The sequence below is a fragment of the Macrotis lagotis genome, chromosome 7 (genome assembly GCF_037893015.1).
Source record: "Macrotis lagotis isolate mMagLag1 chromosome 7, bilby.v1.9.chrom.fasta, whole genome shotgun sequence".
Taxonomy (NCBI): Eukaryota; Metazoa; Chordata; class Mammalia; order Peramelemorphia; family Peramelidae; genus Macrotis; species Macrotis lagotis.
Genome location: NC_133664.1, coordinates 175,422,826 through 175,443,085, shown reverse-complemented (window position 1 = coordinate 175,443,085; position 20,260 = coordinate 175,422,826). Strand labels below are relative to the sequence as shown.

The 20,260-nt window shown below is 38.0% G+C and overlaps 1 long non-coding RNA gene across 2 annotated transcripts; it reads right to left on the bottom strand.

The window, feature by feature from the left end:
• Window positions 1-6,901: 6,901 nt before the first annotated feature.
• On the bottom strand, window positions 6,902-13,698 carry LOC141493179 (uncharacterized). Of its 2 annotated transcripts, none has more exons than XR_012470138.1 (3): window positions 13,610-13,698; window positions 8,310-8,486; window positions 6,902-7,106 (listed from the first exon to the last, which is right to left on the bottom strand). It is a non-coding gene; the product is annotated as an uncharacterized LOC141493179 (long non-coding RNA). The 2 variants fall into 2 exon arrangements; XR_012470139.1 differs by having other exon boundaries at window positions 8,310-8,397.
• Between the last annotated feature and the right edge of the window lie 6,562 nt (window positions 13,699-20,260).

The following is a 20,260-nucleotide window of genomic DNA, read 5'->3' as shown; positions in this document are numbered from 1 at the left end:
ATGGCTTTACATTCTAGGTATGACACATATTAGTTGTGTGACCTTTGTGAATATGTATACTTTGATTTCCTTCAGTGCCACTCACCCCTAATTATCCAGGTTACCATTAGATCTAGAGGAGGATTGGCTATATTGAACTTGGCATACCAACAATCCTTTGTGGAGACTAGAGTAAACATAGCTGGATGTGAAGAACCTCTGCAACTTTGAAGCTTATACCAGCTTTGAAGCAGACCCTGAGCCATTGGGTGATTTATGGATCTTCAGGAAACATCTCCATCTTCAAAGACTCTTCACTGTAGGTTATAAGACTATGGACATATCCTGGAGGCATCCTTATCTCCAGAGACTCTCTCAGAGCATTCTGTTTTTGAAGACTTCTCCTTATCAAGCCTAGAGCTATGAACTGCTTATCACCAAGGATGTTTTCTGATTTGTATATCAAAGGGCCACAGCTCTGACACCTGGGATTCCTCACTGGACCCCCCTGCCCATGGGGATGGGACTCACTGACTCAAACTTTTCCCATCCATTACCTGGCATCCTGTTCAGCACAAGCAGGACAATATCTATAGATATTTTTAAAAATTCCCTTAATAAAAACATTTCTTTAATTTCCATTGTCTTCCTCTGATTTTCTTCCTTTTAGGGCAGGGGCAGAGAATGTCATATAAGACCTATGAAATTATTTGGCGCTGCCAAGGCAATTGCAGGCAAGACTCAAATGTCAATAAGTTTATGAGCTTTTTAGGGGTGAATTAATTAAATGTTTGATCAAATACAGCAGGTTAATTTTTAAATTGATTAATTTTGCATGGCCCATGAATGATATTAGAAATATCCAAATGACCCTTGGCAGGAAAAAGCTCCCCACCCACTTTAAATCTAAACCTGCCTTTGTATTCTCCAGGCATCTTCCCCTTTGGAGAAAAGAGAGATCTAAATTCCCTAAAGAGCAAGCATCTGCCTCAGTTTACACTACTTAATTACTTCAGACTTTGTTTCTTCATCCATAGAAAGAAGCCAAGAGAACAAGAATCATCTACTTAACAGGTTTGTTGTAAGAAAACTACTAAACCTTAGAACCTTATAGAAACTTGAGTCATAAGTCCTAAGCATTCAGCTAGGGCTCCAGTTCCGATTATTGATGATGTTTACCTGTCCTTCTTGAAGACCATGACATGATGGAGATGATTTCATGACAAGCACATGAACTGGATTTGAGTAAGGGGGATGCTGTGCTAAGCCACTAGTCTCACTTGCTCCTCCAATCAGGACAACTGGAAATGACCCTGGATGTGAAGCAATCAGGGTTAAGAGATTTGCTCAAGGTCACTCAGCTAGTAAATGTCAGTTGTCTAAGGCTGCATTTGAACCCTGTCTTCCTGACTCTCACCACCTTATAATTGTTATTATTAGGATAGGCCCTCATGTGTCTATGACATTTATAAGCCACCTACACCCAGGTGGATAGTACAAATAGCCTTTGCAGGTTTCATCAAGCTTTACAAAATGTGTACTGACTATAATGGCATTCCAGTATGTGGTCAGAGTGTTGGGTTCAAGCAGCCCTGGTTTAGGATGAACAGGCATTAAAAACAAGATAAGTCTAGTCAGTTTTCCTTGTAGACAAAGGGCATTATCTAACTTTGAGATAGGGGTAGCTAGGTGGTACAGTGAGTAGAGCACCAGCCCTGGAGGCAAGAAGACTTGAGTTCAAATCCTGTCTCAGACACTTAATAATTACCTAGCTGTGTGACCTTGGGACACTTAATAATTACCTAGCTGTGTGACCTTGGGCAAGTCACTTAACCCCAATCCCTTGCAAAAACCAAAAATGAAAGTTCAACAGTTGCTTAAAACCTAGTTTTTGCCCAAAGAGCAATAAAACTGTTCATACCCTTTGACCCAGCAATTCCAATTCTAAGTCTGTATCCAGAAGAAATTATAATAAATGGGAAAAGTTTACATGTTCCAAAATATTCATAGCAGCTCTTTTTGTAGTGGCAAAGAACTGGAAATTGAGGGGATGCCCATCAATTGGGAAAATGACTAAATAAGTTATGGTACATGAATACTATGGAATATTATTGATCTATAAGAAACAATAGTTGGACTCTAGGGAAGCATGGAATGACTTTGGGATCTGAGGGGTAAGGGAGTAGAACCAAGAGAACAATATACACATCAACAACATTGTGAGATGATCAACCTTGATGGAAACAACTCCTCTCGGCAGTCCAGAGAGCTAGAACAACTGCTTTTGGCTGGTTATGAACTATATTATCCCCACCTAGAGGAAGAGAAAACAAAACACACAGGAAAAAAACCCTTCCAAATCTGAAGAACACTTTATAAAAATTATCTCTTATGTATCTCTTTTCCTTAATCCTAATTCTTCATGCCAAAAATTACTAATTTGTAAATATGTTTAACAAAATATGTATGTAAAATGCTAACCTGACTATTCCCTGCTGAGGGGAGGGGAGTGGGAAGGGAGGGTGGAGGGAAATTTTGTAACTTGGAAATATGCATCTACAAATGGATGAAATAAATTTTAAAAAATTTTTTAAAAAGAGAGAATTACAGCATCTACATGTTCTGTAGGAGGCAAGTTGCTAATTTTTTAAAATGGTGATGTGGTAATATACAAAATAATTATCTGTATTTTCAAGAATATAAGCTATTTTGGGTTTTGACATCAAGTTACTTTGAAATGGAGAACATGGATAAAGTTTAGTTGAGAGAAAGAACTCTCTCTCTCCCCCTTCCTAACCATGGGACTCAACCTATGGTCTGTAGAGAAGGAAGGAAGGAATTCCTTATATCTCCCCCATATCTAGCCTGACCTTTTAACCTTCTTCTCCCCATAGGGGATATCTCTGGGCCAAGGCAAGGAAGACCTGAGTTCAAATCTGGCCTTCAACATTAGCTATCTGATATTTGTTTGCATCAGTTTCCTCATCTGTAAAGTAGGATAATAGCACCTTCTTCCCAAGGCTGTTGTGAGGATCAAATGAGATCATAATTGTAATGTACTTAACTGAGCATCTGTAAGTGCTTTGTAAATATGAATTGTTATTGTCATAATTATTATTCTATTATTCCTCCTTCCTAACTTCATAATAGTTGGTTATAAATCAGATCACCTAAGAAAGGGATAACCTCTCCCCAAAACATAATAATTTAGAGCAAGGAAGAGTCAGAAGCCCAGTTTCAGATATTAAGCCAAGAAGAGACTCCTGAATGTTTTCAAATAGACAAATGTACTTTTTAGGTTTTTGCAAGGCAAATGGGGTTAAGTGGCTTGCCCAAGGCCACACAGCTAGGCAATTATTAAGTGTTTGAGACTGGATTTGAATCCAGGTACTCCTGACTCCAGGGCCAGTGCTTTATCCACTGTGCCACCTAGCCGACCCTGACAAATGTACTTTTAAAGAACAAATCTTAGTTGATTAGAGCTACAAATACAAAATGTTGTATTCATTCTTTATTGACAAGATGAGTTATTCCCAACTGACCCAATTAAGGTTCTGTATATTAAACAGTGAAAATAGAATGGACACGGTTTTCAGACCTCCCTAAACCATCATTTAATAGGCTATCAGACTAAGAATGTTAGGGTCCAAAAGGAAATTCTATTCTAGCCCCAATTAAGTAAGATATATACCACTATTTGAAATGAGGACTGGGGAAAAGGGTTGAAACACTTGAAAGATGTAGAACTAGAATGAGTCTTAGATATAGGACTTCTGCCACTTTGAGACAATGGGAAAGTTATTTCACTTTCTGGGCCTCAGCAAATGAAGGGGATTGAACTTTATGACCTCTAAAATCCATCTCTAAATTAATGATGATCTTATGATACCTATTCCCAGGTCAGTAATCCCAGAAATTAAGTGTTGTTAGATGTCTATTAATTCTAGAATTTTCTACCAAGCTTAATTCCCACATCCATCAATCAATAAAACTAACCATCAAAAAACACTTGTCCATTAGTAGAATGTGATGCCCTTGGGAAGATTATGAAGGAGGGGGAATTCTAAAGGTGCTCTATGGAGCCAGATCTGGGGGTAGGCACAATAGGGAACTGCGAAAGCTACATCACAAGAATTATAAATTTTGTACTAAAATAGACATTAGACATCATAGAATCCATTTTACAAATGAAGATATTGAGACTCAAAAAAGTTAATTGCCTTCTCCAAGATCGCATAAGTAGTAAGCATCTAAAACAGGATTCAAACTCAGTCCTTCCTGACTCCACTACCCCACTAGCTGCCCAATGTATGGGAGCAATAAGGGTCACAATCTTTCAAAATAAACCAAAAAACTCCACATTCTTAAGTGCTAGAGAGTTTTACTCTTCCTAAGAGATAGGAATTTATTTAGGCAAGTAATTGATGAGCCCCTGATAGATATGAGAATCCAGGAGCTGGTAGAAAATTCTAGAACTGATGATATTTATCCTTTGTTCTCAAAGAAGACCATGACAGGAGCAGCTAGGTGGTATAGTAGAGTGAGTACTGGCCCTGTAGTCAGGAGGACCTGAGTTCAAATTCAACCTCAGACATTTAATAATTACCTGTGTGACCTTGGGCAAATCACTTAACCCCATTGCCTTGAGGGAAAAAAAAAGAGAAGATCATGCTATCAGAGAGGTGATGCCATAACAAGCAACTCCGATTGAGTGCTAATTTGCTAAGTTACCAGTCTCACTTTCTCCTCCAGAGCCATCTCTGTTCAGTGGTCAGATATGGATCAGGAGAAGTGGAAATAGCCCTGGATGTGAGGCACTCAGAATTAAGTGACTTGCCCAAAGTCATACAATTAATAAGGGTCATGTGTCTGAGGCTGAATTTGAACTCAGGTTCAAGGCTGCTCCAAAAATGAATAGGTATCTATCAAAACCCAAGTTCTAGGATTACAAACCTAGGAATGGGAGTCATAAAATCATAAAATTAGAGCTGAACCTTAGAGGCCACCACCTCCAATCCCCTCATTTTACAAGTAAGAAAATTAAATTTGCAAATGAAATTTCCTCATCTATGAATTCTCTATACTATTGAAGTCACAAGTCTAGTTCCTGTTCCTAACTTTATATTTCTCAGTTTCCAGCACAGCATTAGACTGTCATTTGTTATACCTCAATTTATCATATCTGTTTCATTACATTCTATAGAGAGAACATATGTATATATTATTGTTCTTGATTGTCCTCATGTTCTGGGATCTCATTTGAGATTTTCCTGGCAAAGAAATGGAGTGATTTGCCTTTCCTCTCCAGCTTATTTTATACTTGAGGAAACTGAGGCAAACAGAGTTAAGTAACTTGCCCAGGGTCACAGATAGTAAGAATCTTCCCGAGTTCAGATCTAGTGTTCTGTCTGCTTTGCTACCTAACTCTGTGTGTATGTATATGTATGTGTAGGTGTCCATAGCTACATGTATATATTTTCACCAATGTGCCTATGTCACATACATTCACATGTGTGTGCACATAGATGAGTGTTACATATGCATGGTGGACATGGTCATCATGTACATGGCTGTGAATGTGTGTATATAATTTGAAGATAACTGTCTCCCTCAGTCTGGGAGCTCCTTGAGGGCATCTTGGTCTTTTGACTTCTTTTACACTCCTGCTCTTAAACCCTGTCTGGCACATATTAAGTCCTTAATCAATATTGAATGAGTGACTAATAACTGGTCCACCTCCCAGATGATTTTTTAAATTGTTTTTCATGATTATCTTTTATCTGATGATAACTTTTTGACCCAAGATAAGAGCCATTCAAGAGTTACCATAGCATAATAGATAGAGCTGACCTTGGAATAAAGAAATTCTGGGTTTCAGTCCTGTGGCTTATTCTTTATGCTACTTTGAGCAAATCAATTAACTTCTTGCTGCCCCCAGGCAACTTTCCAAGACCAGATTCTAAAGGAGTTGCTGAGTTATACAGGTGGAGGGAATTTCCACACCAGAAATGCGCCCCCCCCCCCCAATGATATCTTTGGACCAAATGGGACATGGGAAAGAGAAAGAGGATTCTTAAATGAAAAGGTGTCAGTTGCAAATGATGGACCTCTGTCTCTCGGTTCCTAGGAGGAAGGCATCTCAAATCACTCCCAGGTCCTTATTCTGCTTGGCAGGGACTGATAAATCAATAATAGAGGAATCAAACTCCGATTCCCCACACCCCTCCTTACTCTCCTTGTCTTTCACAACTTCCATTTTAATTTTTTCCAGGGCTTCTCCAAGACTTTGTTTCAGGTGGTTCTGAAATGGTTGTGAGCTTTGTAGGGGTTCAGGGTGAATTTCAAGGAGAATAAATGATCAGACCACCAGACACTGCCACCAACCAACCAGATCTTCCACAGTAGGGATCAAGTGATTGCTGCCCTTGCTGGGAGAATGGTGGGGAGTTGAACCGAGACTGTCAAGGGGTAAACTGAACTAATAAGAGAAGCCAGGGTTGGGCAAATAAAACAAGAGTGACCAGGAGCCGGATTTCCTTGTCATCGTTTATTAAAAATCATCTGGATGGTAATGCATCTGTCCGCCTAAAATGGCCAGATTACTATTTTTCTCTAGACTCATTGCCAGCAGAGGATGTGATGAATAGTGTCTTGAAAGGAACAAATATGACTTCAGGGGATAGTGGAGGATAGAAGGGCTTGGTCCGTGGGGCCAAGAAGCATTGGACAAGTCTTGATGCTTCTCAGCTCAATAGTACAAGGCCCTTCTTCAGTGAGTGACTCTGAAATTGCTTGCCCACTAAACCCACATCTGATAGCCCAGTGACATAGCCCAAGTAGTTAATCAGTTCATCAACAAGCATTTATTACTTGCAGGATGTCAGACACTATGCAAAGGAAAAGAAAACCCACAGTCCCTGTATCCAAGAGACATATTCTAAAGCAAAAGATGACCTATTCAGAACAGACCATACCAGCTGAAAACAGAGTAGGTAGATGGTAACCTTAGGGGGATGGTACAGCAACTGCCGGGGGCCAGAAGGTGAAGCTTGTGCTGTGCCAAAGGACCCCAGAAATTCTAGGAGGTGGAGGTGGGGAGGGAGAAATTTCCATTCATTGGGAATCACCTATGGAACCAAGGTGAGAAGAGGCATCATTTTATATGGTCAGATTGCTTTTTAAAAAAATCCATTGAGGAGGGCAGCTAGGTGGTGCAGTGGATAGAGCACTGGCCCTGGAGTCAGGAGTACCTGAGTTCAAATCCATCCTCAGACACTTAATAATTACCTAGCTGTGTCACCTTGGGCAAGCCATTTAATCCCATTTGCCTTGCAAAAAGCCTTAAAAAAAATCCATTCAGGAGCAGCCAGGTGGTGCAGTGGGTAGAACACAGCCCTGGAGTCAAGAGTACCTGAGTTCAAATCTGACCTCAGACTCACACTCTAGCTGAGTGGCCTTGGGCAAGCCACTTAACCCCATTGCCTTGCCAAAAAAAACCCTAAAAAATTAAAAAAAAAAAAAACCCATTCAATACTTGTCCCACTTTTGGTCCCAACTGAAAGTATTAGAGAATATACTATCTTCCTCAGTCTCAGTCACCCAAAAAAACCTAGGACAGAAAAGAGGAAGGAAAGAATAATGATAGACAGTAAATACATAAGGTACAGATGTGTGAGAGCTGGGTTCTAAATCCAATGTGTGACTTTGGGCAGATCATTGTCATGGCTGTGGGCTACTCAGCATATTCCTTTTATTTTTCTGGATCCTTATCTGTGTTTTTCTATCTTTGTTTTTGTGTTTTTGTATAGGGAATTCATAAACTTGCTGATCAGTAAAGGGACCTTGGAAATCATCTAATCCAATTCCCTCATTTCACAGATAAGGAAACTAGGGTCCCAAGAGCTTAAGTGCTTTGTTGAAGGTCATATGGATAGATATGATCACAGAAAGCTAGCATTTGAACTCAATTTTCTGACTCCAAATCTTTTGGTATTTTTCATTGTACCACATATCCTCCAACTCTTGCTAAGGAAATATTAGTTGTTTTGTTGTTGTTAAACTGTATCAGTCTGACTCTTTGAGACCCCACTTTGGGTTTTCTTGGCAAAGATATTGGTGTGGTTTGCCATTTCCTTCTCCAATCCATTTTACAGATGAAGAAACTGAGGCAAATAGGTTAAGTGATTTGACCATGGTCACACTAACAGTAAGTATTCTGAGGCCAGATTTTAATTCACAGAGACTTCCTGACTTAAGACCCTGTGTTCTATCCACTTTGCCACTCGGCTGCCCTAAAGTATTAGGGTTTGAGGCAAGGTTAAGTGATTTACCTGGTATATAACAGCAGCAGCAGGACTTGAACCGAAGTCTTCCTGATTTCAAGGCCAGCTCTTCATACGTTTCATCATGCTGCCTCAGCTTAAATGTTAAATAAAGGGTGTGGACTAGAGTAACCCTATTCCCCTTTCCATCATAAAGCTCTATGATTCTTCTATGTAGTCATAGCTCTTTATTTTGTCATAATTGGTCAATCATCAAGCATTTTTTAAGTGTCCATTCAGGGCCAGGCATTGGAGACAAAGATACATGAATGAATAGATAGATAATATGTCAAAGATCATTAATGATAATTATAATGATAGCTTAATATACTATCTACTATGCACAAATGTTATTTTATTTGATCCTCACAAAAACCCCTTCAAGGTAAGTATTATTTCTACTTTACAACTGAAAAAACTGAGACAGACCAAGATCACAACTACTCAGTATCTGAGACCAGATTAAAACGTGGGTTTTCCTGACTCCAGACCCAGTGCCCTATGTTCTAGGGTATAATTTAGATAGAAAAAGCTTTGGTCTAGGTAAGAACAGAAGTCACAAGACAACAGTTTATTTGACCTTTTCTAACAGCAATGATAGCACTGATATTTCCAAAATAGAAACTTGAGGTGAAAAGTGGGAAGGTTTGCCACTGACATTAAAGGTTGATGGCAAGATGCATGTGCTGGTCCTGCTACTCCAATGGATAGATAGTTGGATGGGATGTGTAGCATGGTCAGGGACTAGCTGGATACTGTGGATTGTGGATACCAGCTCATCAGTTAAGACAGTTCAGGACATGATCAAGGTGCTAATAAAAGTCAAATGGATTCATTTCCCTAGGGGAGAGAACAGTGATCTCTGGACGTCCAATGCAAAGGGACCATTTTTAACCCTTAAAAATTATTGAGGACCCAGGGCAGCTAGGTGGCACATGAATAGAACACTAGCCCTGGAGTCAGGAAGACCCAAGTTCAAATCCGGCCTCAGACAGTTAATAATTACTTAGCTATGTGGCCTTGGGCAAGTCACTTTAACCACATTGCCTTGCAAAAACCTAAAAAAAAAAAATTATTGAGGACCCCCAAAAGTTTTTGTTTACAGGAGTAATATCTATTCATACTAATTATGTTAGAAGCTAAAACATTAGAGTATTATTACAAAAATAGCTTTTTTTATAGGAAAAAAATAGGGGAGAAGTGGGGAGGGGCAAGGAGATGGCAAGATGCCTTTGTTGAGCAGGCCCTGAGGTCCTGGTATTTGGCTAGATGAGATGTCATGCATTGGCTGCTACTGCTGTGTACAGCCAGAGGTGTACTGGTAAATATTTAAAAACTGGTTCTCCAGGGAGAAAAAAAATGCATACATACACACACACACACACAGACATATTATTCAGTTTAATCTGAAATAATTTAATATATTCTACATCACTTTCTCTAACCTAGATAATCAACAAAAAATAATTACCAACTTCTAAAGTGTAAATGGTTACTCTGACCTTAGTAATCAACTTGCAAAGGTTAGATTGAGCTGGCTCAAGAAGAAGGCAAAAATTTTGCCATGTTTTGATTAGAGACAAGCAGATCAAATTTGTAACAAGAGGGGAATAAACACTATAATATCTAGAATATTAGTTCTGGAAGAAACTTCAAAAAATATCTAAGTCCATAATATGGAAATTTGTTTTACATATATAACCTATATCACATTACTCATTGTCAAGGGGAGGGGGAAGGGATGGGAAGGAGGGAAAAAATGTAGGACTCAAAATCTTACAAAAAAAATGAAAGATGAAAAGTATTTTGCATGTAGTTGGAAAAATAAATATTTTTAAAATATTATCTAGGGCAATTAGGTGGCACAATGGATAGAGCACCAGCCCTGAAGTCAGGAGGACCCAAGTTTCAATTCCAGCCTCAGATACATAGTACTTAGTTGCCTGACCTTGGGCAAGTCACTTAACTCCATTGCCTTGCAAAACCAAAAAAAAATTATCTAGTCCAGTGGTTCCCAAAAAATGATCAGGAGAACCCTAGAGGTCTCTAATACCCTTTTTCAAAGGGTCCTCAATGTAAAAAAACTATTTTCCTAATAAATGCTCTGATGTTTTTAGATTCTAACATAATCACTATCAAGAGATATAACTCATATAAACAAAAGCTTTTGGGGGGTCCTCAATAATTTTAAGAGTAAAATGGGGTCCTGAGACCATCATTTGAGAATTACTTTTACCTAGATATCTAGAACAGAATCAGAATTGAGTTTTTGGTCATAGGATCATAAATTTAGAGCTGAGAGTGACCTTAAAGGTTGAGTCCTGCCCCTTCATTCTACAACTAGGGAAACTGAGACCCAGGGTTGCGAAGTTGGCAAGTGTGTGAAGTGGCATTCAAACCCAGATGTTGCCAATTCTAAATCTAGTGATTTATCCATTTGGTCATGTTGTCTCCTATGGTGTTCTTTCCCTATTATATCACAATGTCTCTGATTTAGGGAGACATGCAAATGTGTCACCAGGCTGACTTTTAACAACATTCGACTCCTCTGAAGACCACAGCTGTTTCTAGATGAAAGCAGCAGCCAACAGAGTTCTTCCTTTGGAATTGGGCTCAATAATGGGGTCAGGGTCCAGGAGCTGAGCTGGTGAACTCTCAGAGCCAAGTTGCCTGTGCCAACCACTGCCAAGGTTTCACTGCTATGCCCTAACTAAGCCTGGTATGTACTATTCACATACTGCCCGGAGAGGTCAGTTTGGAAGCTCCTTTAGAAAACAAAATTAAAAGAACACATTATTCAGTTGAGGCTGCAGAGAGAGTAACATGTAGAATGTAATTACAGAAGTTGGAGTTTATCCAAGGCACCAGCATTCCCTGCTCTTGGGAATTCTCAGAAACAGCCATGCAAGATGGTACCTTTGGCAGTCTAGCCTTCTCTCACTCCAAGCAGGAAAGGGAATTAGAGGTCACTGCTTTGTTGATTATGTCTGTTGCCCAAGCATTCCCTAACAAGGTGAGGGGAAATGGCAGAAAGGATAAAAGGCTGGAGCCAGAGGATCTGGCTCAAATCTCAACTCTGTCCTCCTTCTTCCTCAGTTCCTCAAGTGTCAAATGAGGAGATTGGACTGGATTAGTGTCTCTGATTCCTTCTGGCTCTGAATCTAAATCTATATAGGTCATCCATTTCTCCAAGATTCATGATATGGAAAATATAGTGGTCAGAGCACTGGACTGTGGAGTAGGGAAAATCTGAGGTCTGGGCCTCCTCAGATATTTACTGTATGATGCTAAGTAAGTAAGCTATAAGTTGCTGTGCAGCTAGGTAATATATGGATAGGCTTGGAATTCAAAGACAGTAGCTCAAATCCACCCTCAGACATGTTAAATAAACCTTCATAGGTTTCAATTTCCTCAATCACAACATGAGATAATATTCATCAAATATTTAGTACAGTATTTGGCACATGGTAGACACAATATCTTACCTTTGGATTCCCTTTCAAATCTCTGTGCCTCACTTTCCTTATTTATAAAATGAAGGGGTTAACTTTCATCCTCTCTAAATTCCCTTCCATCTCTGCATCTTTGATCCTTGAGCTATCCAAGGATAGATCCATCTCTCTAGTGTTCTGTGCATTCTCAGCATTAAGGGAGATTATTTTCTTAACCTCAAACTCAAAATTCAAAGATTTTGGTCACTTCATCATGGTCATCATTTCTCCCTTAATCTTCTCCCCCTCACCAAAGGGTCTTGTCACTCAGATTGGAGACATGCCTCTGAACTAATATAGCAAGGGATTTTGTCATAATGAAAGGAATTCCATCTCAACAGGGCAAAGGAGGATCTTATGATGCAGACATACTAGGATTCTGAAACCAGACTTCTCTTTTAGATTAAAAGAAAAACCCAACAACTATTTTTAAATTTCTCCTCTTCTAATCCTTCCCTCCCTATATCAAGTTTGTTACCCAATCTTGCCAATTTCTCCCTCAAATTCTCAATCTCCCCCCCCATCCTAATTCAGACTCTCATCACTCCACCCTCTGAATTATTGAAATATCCTTGTTGGTTATCCTGATATGATCAACAATCTAGTCCAACCCCCTCCTTTTACAGATTAGGAAACCAAGACCCAGAGAATATAAACTGGCTGCCCAGATTCAGAAGTAGCATTCAAATCTTGGTCATTTGACTCCAAATCCATCACTCTTTCTAGTATATCAAGTGTCTCCAATTTTTTTCCCCAACCTTCTCCAATTTCTTTCTCCATTTATCCATTCTGTGATCCACTGTTAGGGTCATCTTTTTATTTTAAGAGTTTTTAAATTAACCTTTTTTAAAAAAAGAATTTTCCATTATATCACTTCCCTGATCAAGAACATCTAATGACTCCTGCTTCCTATAGCATCAAACCTAAAGTCTTCTTTCTTTCATTGACCTCTACAATCCAGAATCCTTTCTATTATCCAACCTTATTTTCTTTTGTTGTCTTCATACCCTCTTTTCTATTTGGACTGCTCTCTTCACTGTCCCATAAATAAGCAATATTCATTGTCTTCTTTGAACTTATATATACAAATTGTTATTGCTAATACTATACATAATGTTATTGCTAATCCCTCAAAGCTCCACAACTTCCCAGAAGGGAAAGAAACCCAAAAATATCCAATTACTTTATCAAGTCAAAATGCCTCTGTCCAACAGTGAAGAGAAGAAAAATTCACTTTTTCTCTCTGAATATAGGGTCTTAAATTTTTTCTTCCTTTTTAAAATTCACTTTTTTAAAAAATATCACCTTCAGTTGCAAACATTTCCCTGCCATGCCTTATGACATGGGAAATGAATTTAACAGGAAAGAAGAAAAAAAAATGTCTGACATTATCAAGCAATATATAGAGAGCACAACAGCACATGCAATACATTATACCTATAGGACCTTCTCCACCAGTTGCAAAAGAATTAAGGGAGATACATTTTCTCTGCTCTTCTCTAGGATCAAGCTTGGTCTTATAATGACAATTTAGTTTACTTTTTTTTGTTCTTTCCATTTATGTCATTGTAAATAGTTTTGCTTATTTGACTCTGAATCTATTAATATGCCTTCCCATGACTCTCTGAATTCCTCATATCCATTATTTAAAGCAGAGGTCTTCCATTATATTTATATGTATGTCACAAAGAGCAGCTAAGTGATACAGACCGTAGAGCCCTGGCATTGGAATAAAGAGGGCAGGAGTTTGAAACCAGTCTCAGACAATGGACACCTACTAGCTCTGTGATCTTGGGCAAGTCACTTAACTCTGATTACCTCCCATCCAGGGCCATCTCCCAGAGTCCTGATCCATATCTGACCACTGGACCCTGATGACTCTGGAGAAGAAAATGAGGCTGGTGACTCCATACAGCCCCACCCCCCAAAATCCAATTCATGTTTGTCATGGCATCATCTCCCTGATGTTGTAGTCTTCCAGAAGGAAGGACAAGCATTACCATCATTATCATCATCATCATCATGTCACAATTAATTTTGTCATTCCCTAATCAGACTATCTACTTTGTTTCTGGATATTTGTAATAGCAAAGAGTGCTGCTATAAATATTTAATAATAGGGGTCTTATTTTTCTATCTTTGTCCTCTTTGAGATTGTGTGATTTTTTTTCCTGAAATTTCACCAACATTGATTCTTTCCTTTTTTCATCTTTACCAATTTACTATTTTTAAAGTAAATTCTTGGAGTAATGTTTTAAATTTACTTTTTTAATATTATTGGTTTAGAATAACCTTTTATATAGTCTTCATTAATTTGAAATTCTCTTGAGAACTGTTCATATCTTTTGAATATTTTGTGGCTGATTTTGCAGGGCCAACCATTGTTCCTTTAAGCACTTTATAAATATCATTTCATTTATAACTCTCAAAAAACCTACAAAGTAGGTAGTGCTCTTATTCCATTTACCAATTAAGGAAACTGAACTTCGAGCCAAGATGGCAGAGAGAAGACAGGCACAGCTCTAAAATCTCCTCATCTTTCCCCATTTATGATATGAAACAAACCTCTTAACAGAAATCCAACCAACAAAACCTAGAAAGAAAAGCCAGGAGAAAGAACATCTACCTCAGAATTTGTCTTCCACAATTGTGGGTAAGTTCCAGCACAGAGAGTGGACTCTGCTGGGAGCACAGACTGGGGAGAGCTTGGGAGCCTGGATGAGCTGTGGATTAGCCTGATTAGTGGTGGGACTGGAGCCTGGGAGTCTGACCTGCTCAATCAGCAGTGGGGCTAGAGCCTGGTGAACCGTAGGGGCTTGGGTCAAGTAGGGAGCAGAGGCATTGGTGTTGCCACTGACCCTCAGGAGCTTGCCAGCAGGGCTAGAAGGAACGTTCTGGTGCCGGTTAGCTGCAGACATCATCCCTGAGTCCCTCTGGTCAGGAGGAACTTAGAGTCCAAGCCTCCATTTCAGTTGAAGCCTCTTCCCAGAATAAAAACAATTGCAGACCTTGTGCCCCAGGTGCAAGTGTGTGAGCAGAAGAACCACCTCAGCTAACAATAGGGAGAGTGATGACCTCACCCCAGAGTAGAGCCCACCATAGATTGAAGATAAAAGTAACAGCTTCAATCACTCCCTCCAGGCCAAGAGAGAGGGCCTCAATCAAGGCCATAGACACTCCAGAGAAAGTAAACAGCACCTCCTACTGGCAAGCTGGAGATATTATACTTAGTGACCAAAAACTCTAGCACACCCTACTGGTCAGCTGGAGATATTACACTCAGTGAGTAAAGCCTCTAGAGATCCCAATACCAAACCTCTGTGAAACAGGCCCCTCCCCAGCTCAAGGTCTTAGTAAAATGAAGAAAGACCAGTGTAAAGGAGGGTCCATAGAAAAAATTCTTGGAAGGAAAAGACCCTAACTCCGAGAGACCTAGAACTTCTTAGGAGAATGTGATCTGGTCTCCACCAAAGAAAGACTTCCTTGAAGAAATAAGTAAGGAGTTTAAAAATCAATTGGAAAATTTGGGAAAAGAAACCCACAAGAAGATTAACACCTTGCATCAAGAAAGCAATCATTGGAAAATACAATTGGGCAAATGCAAAATGAGAATAATTCTATCAGATCCTCAATTGGACAAATGCAAAAAGAAAATAATTCTCTGAAAACCTCAATTGGCCAAATGGAAATCTCTTTCAAAAATAGAACTGACCAATTGGAAAAGGAATTACAAAAGGTAAATGAAGAAAACTCTTCCCTAAAAAAAGAATGACTTCATGAGATAGCAAGAGCCTGTTAAAACCAAAAAATAGAGAAAATAGAAGAAAATGTAAAATACCTCATTAACAAAACCACTGACCTCGAGAATAGATCGAGGAGAGATAAACTGAGAATTATATGTCTTCCTGAAAACATTGAAGAGAAAAAAAGCCTAGATTTAATATTACAGGATTTAGAGATGGAAAATTGTCCTGATAGCATGGAACCAGAGGGCAAAATAGTTATTGAAAGAATACATCACTTCCCTCTGGAAAGAGATCCTAAAATGAAAACATCAAGGAATGTTGTGGCCAAATTCCAGAACTATAAGATATAAGAGAAAAATCCTGCAAGCAGCAAGAAAGAAACAATTTAAATACCAAGGAGCCACAGTAAGGATTATGCAGGACCTGACTGCATCAACATAAAGTGATCAAAGGGCCTGGAATGAGATATTCTGAAGAGCAAGGGAGCTTGGAATGCAGCCGAGAATCCACTATCCAGCAAAGCTAAGCCTTCTCTTTCAGGGGAAAAGATGGACATCAACAAAATGGAAGACTTCCAACAAGTCCTGATGAAAAAAACAAAGCTAAATAGAAAATTTGGACATCAAACAGGAGGCTCAAGAAACACGTGAAAAGGTTAAAAGGGGGGGGGGGTAAAGAAAAAAATGCTGTCCAATATGATGAAACTGGCTATATCCCAGCATAGGAAAAAAGAGTCTCATAATTTACTTAGCCAAAAATGATGGGCACTCACTCATGATTTATCCATGAGACTGCTACCCAATGGGATGAAACTGACTATATCCCTACTTGGGAGAAAGACTGTAATAACTCTCAAGAATTGTAACTCTATTAGAGAGAATATACTTAGCCAGAAGTGATGGATACTCAGAATTTTCTATGACTCAGATAGAATGATTTAAAAACACTTCCTCCTTATAAAGGGGGACAAGGAGGAGACTGGAGAAGGGAGGGGACTGAATGGGGTAAATCACATTACATTAAGAGGTACAAAAGACCTATGGTAATACAGGGGAAGAAGGGAGGAGATGAAAACACCTGAATCTTCATCTCATCAGACTTGGCTTAAAGTTAACTTATACACACTCAGTTAACTTAAAAAACATCTTACTTTTCAAGTATTAAAAGGGGGAAAGGGGAGGGGGGACAGAGACAGGGAGAGGGAGAAAAAGTGGAACTATCAGAAGGAAGGGAAGAGAAAAAGGGAAAAAGGGAAAGGGGAAGGGGTGGATATAGGAGGAAAAAACACACTGAAGGGGGTGGTATTCAGAAACAAAATATTGGGGAATACAGATAAAGAGGAAAAGGGGCAATAATACAAACAGAGGGAAGATAGCATGGAGGGCAATAAAGAGTTAGTTACAACTTTGAATGTGAATGGGATGAACTCTCTCTTTAAACATAAATGAATAGCAGACTAGATTAAAAACCAGAATCCTACAATATGCTGCTTACAAGAAACTCATTTGAAGCAGAGAGATACATAAAGAGTAAAGGTAAAAGGTTGGAGTAAAAAAAAAGCAGGGGTAGTAATCCTTATCTCAGACAAAGCAGCTGCAAAAATAAATAGTGTTAAAAGAAATGAGGAAGGAAACCATATCCTCCTAAAAGGTACCATAGACAATAAAGTCATTTCAATACTGAATAGGTAAGCACCCAATGGTATGGCATCCAAATTCTTAGAAGAGAAGATAAAGAACTACAAGAAGACACAGACAGCAAAACTCTACTAGTGGGAGACCTCAACCTTCTGCTCTCAGATTTAGATAAAACAAATCATAAAATAACCAAGAAAGAAGTTAAGGAGGCAAATAGATTGTTAGAAAAACCTAGATATGATAGACTGATGGAGGAAATCAAATGGGGATAGAAAGGAATATACCTTTTTCTCTGGAGTACATGACACTTAGACAAAAATTGACCATGTACTAGGGCATAAAAAACCTAATAATAAAGTGTAGAAAGACAGAAATGGTGAGTACATCTTTCTCAGATCACAATGCAATAAAAAGCATATGCAATATTAGACCAGGAAGATACAGACCCAGAACTAATTGGAAACTGAATAACCTCATTTTAAAGAATGAATAGATCAAACATCAAATTATAGAAAGAATTAATTATTTCTTCCTAGATAATGACAATAATGAAACAACATACCAAAACCTATAGGATTCACTCAAAGCAGCTGTCAGGTGATGTATTATATCTTTAGATGCTTACATGAATAAATTAGAGAAAGAGAAAATCAATGAATTAAACATGCAACTAAAAAAATTAGAGAAGGAACAAATTAAAGACCCCCAATTAAATACCAAATTAGAAATTTTAAAATTTAAAGGAGAAATTAATAAAACCAAAAGCAAAAAATATATTGAATTAATAAATAAAACCACGAGTTGTTGTTTGGTTTTTTTTATGTTTTTGCAAGGCAAAAGGGGTTAAGTGGCTTGCCCAAGGCCATATAGCTAGGTAATTATTAAGTGTCTGAGACCGGATTTGAACCCAGTTACTCCTGACTCCAGGGCTGGTGCTTTATCCACTGTGCCACCTAGCCGCCCCTACACGAGCTAGTTTTATGAAAAAACCAATAAAATTGATAAACCTCTGGTCAATTTGATTTTTAAAAAAAAGTAAACCAAATTTCTAGTATCATAAATGAAAAAGGTTGTGCAGCCTTGGGCAAGCCACTTAGCCCCATTTGCCTCGCAAAGCTCCCCCCCCCAAAAAAAAAACAAAAAAAAGAAAGAAAATGGTGAACTCGCCACCAATGAGGAGGAAATTAAAGTAATAATTCAGAATTTTTTTGCCCAACTCTATGCCAATAAATTTGACAATCTAAGTGAAATGGACAAATATTTACAAAAATCTAAGTTGCCCAGGTTAAATGAAGAGGAGATTAAATACCTAAACAATACTATCTCAGAAAAAGAATTTCAGTAAGCCATCATTGAACTCCCTAAGAAAAAAACTCCAGGTTCTGATGGATTCACAAGTGAATTCTACCAAACATTTAAGGAACAATTGGTTCCAATTATATATAAACTCTTTGGAAAAATAGGGGAAGATGGAACTCTGCCTAACTCTTTCATTGACACCAATATGGTACTAACACCTAAACCTGGAAGAGTTAAAACAGAGAAAGAAAATTATAGACCTATCACACTGATGAATATAGATGCAAAAATCTTAAATAAAATCTTAGCAAAATGATTACTACAAGTTATCACTAGGATAACACACTATGACCAAGTAGGATTTATACCAGGAATGCAGGGTTGTTTCAATATTAGGAAAACTGCTAGAATAATTAATTATATCAAGAACAAACCTATCAAAAATCATATGATTATGTCAATAGATGCTGAAAAAGCTTTTTTGATAAAATACAGCACCCATTCCTACTAAAAAAACACTAGACAGTGTGTGTAGGAATAAATGGACTGTTCCTTAGAATAACAAGCAGTATCTATCTGAAACCATCAACAAGCATTATATTCAATGGGGAGGCTAGAGGCATTCCAATAAGATCAGGAGTGAAACAAGGATGCCCATTATCACCACTACTATTCAATATCATATTAGAAATGTTACCTTCAACAATAAGAGAAGAAAAAGAAATTGAAGGAATTAGAATTGGGAAGGAAGAGACAAAACTCTCACTCTTTGTGGATGACATGATGATATACCTAGAGAATCATCTAAAAAACTACTAGAAATAATTGGCAACTTTAGCAAAGTTTTAGGATATAAAATAAACCCTCATAAATCCATGACATTTCTATATATGACTAGCAAGATACAATGGAAAGAGCTAGAAAGAGAAATCCCATTCAAAGTAACCTCAGACAATATAAAATACCTGGGAGTCTATCTACCAACGCAGATCCAAAACTTTTCAAAAATAATTAAAAAACAGTTTTCACACAAATAAAATCAGACTTAAATAATTGGGCAAACATCAACTGCTCATGGATAGGCTAAGCTAACATAATAAAAATGACAATTCTACCAAAACTAAATTACCTTTTCAGTGCTCTACCAATCAAAATTCAAAAAAATTAATGAGTTAGAAAAAGTTTTAAGTAAATTCATATGGAGAAATAATAAGTCAAGAATTTCCAGGGAATCAATGAAAAAAAGTGCAAAAGAAGGTGGCTTAGCCCTACCTAATCTAAAATTATATTATAAAGCATCAGTCATCAAAACTATCTGGTACTGGTTAAGAAATAGAGTGGTGGACCAGTGGAATAGGCTAGGTGCAATAGCAGGAAACAATTATAGTAATCTGCTGATGATAAACCCAAAGAGTCTAGCTATTGGGATAAAAACTCTCTCTTTGATAAAAACTTCTGGGAAAATTGGAAATCAGTATGGAAGAAACTTAGATTAGACCAACACCTCACACCCTATACCAAGGTAAGATAAAAATGGATACAGGATTTAGACATTAAAAAAAATATTATAAGCAAACTAGAAGATCAAGGACTAGTTTTCCTATAAGATCTATGGAAAAGGAAGCAGTTTGTGACTAAGGAAGAGATGGAGAATATCATTAAAAACACACCAGATAATTTTGATTACATTAAATTAAAAAGCTTTTGCACAGACAAAACCACTGTAACCAAGATCAAAAGAAATGTAGTAAACTGGGAAATAATCTTTACAACTAATGTTTCTGAAA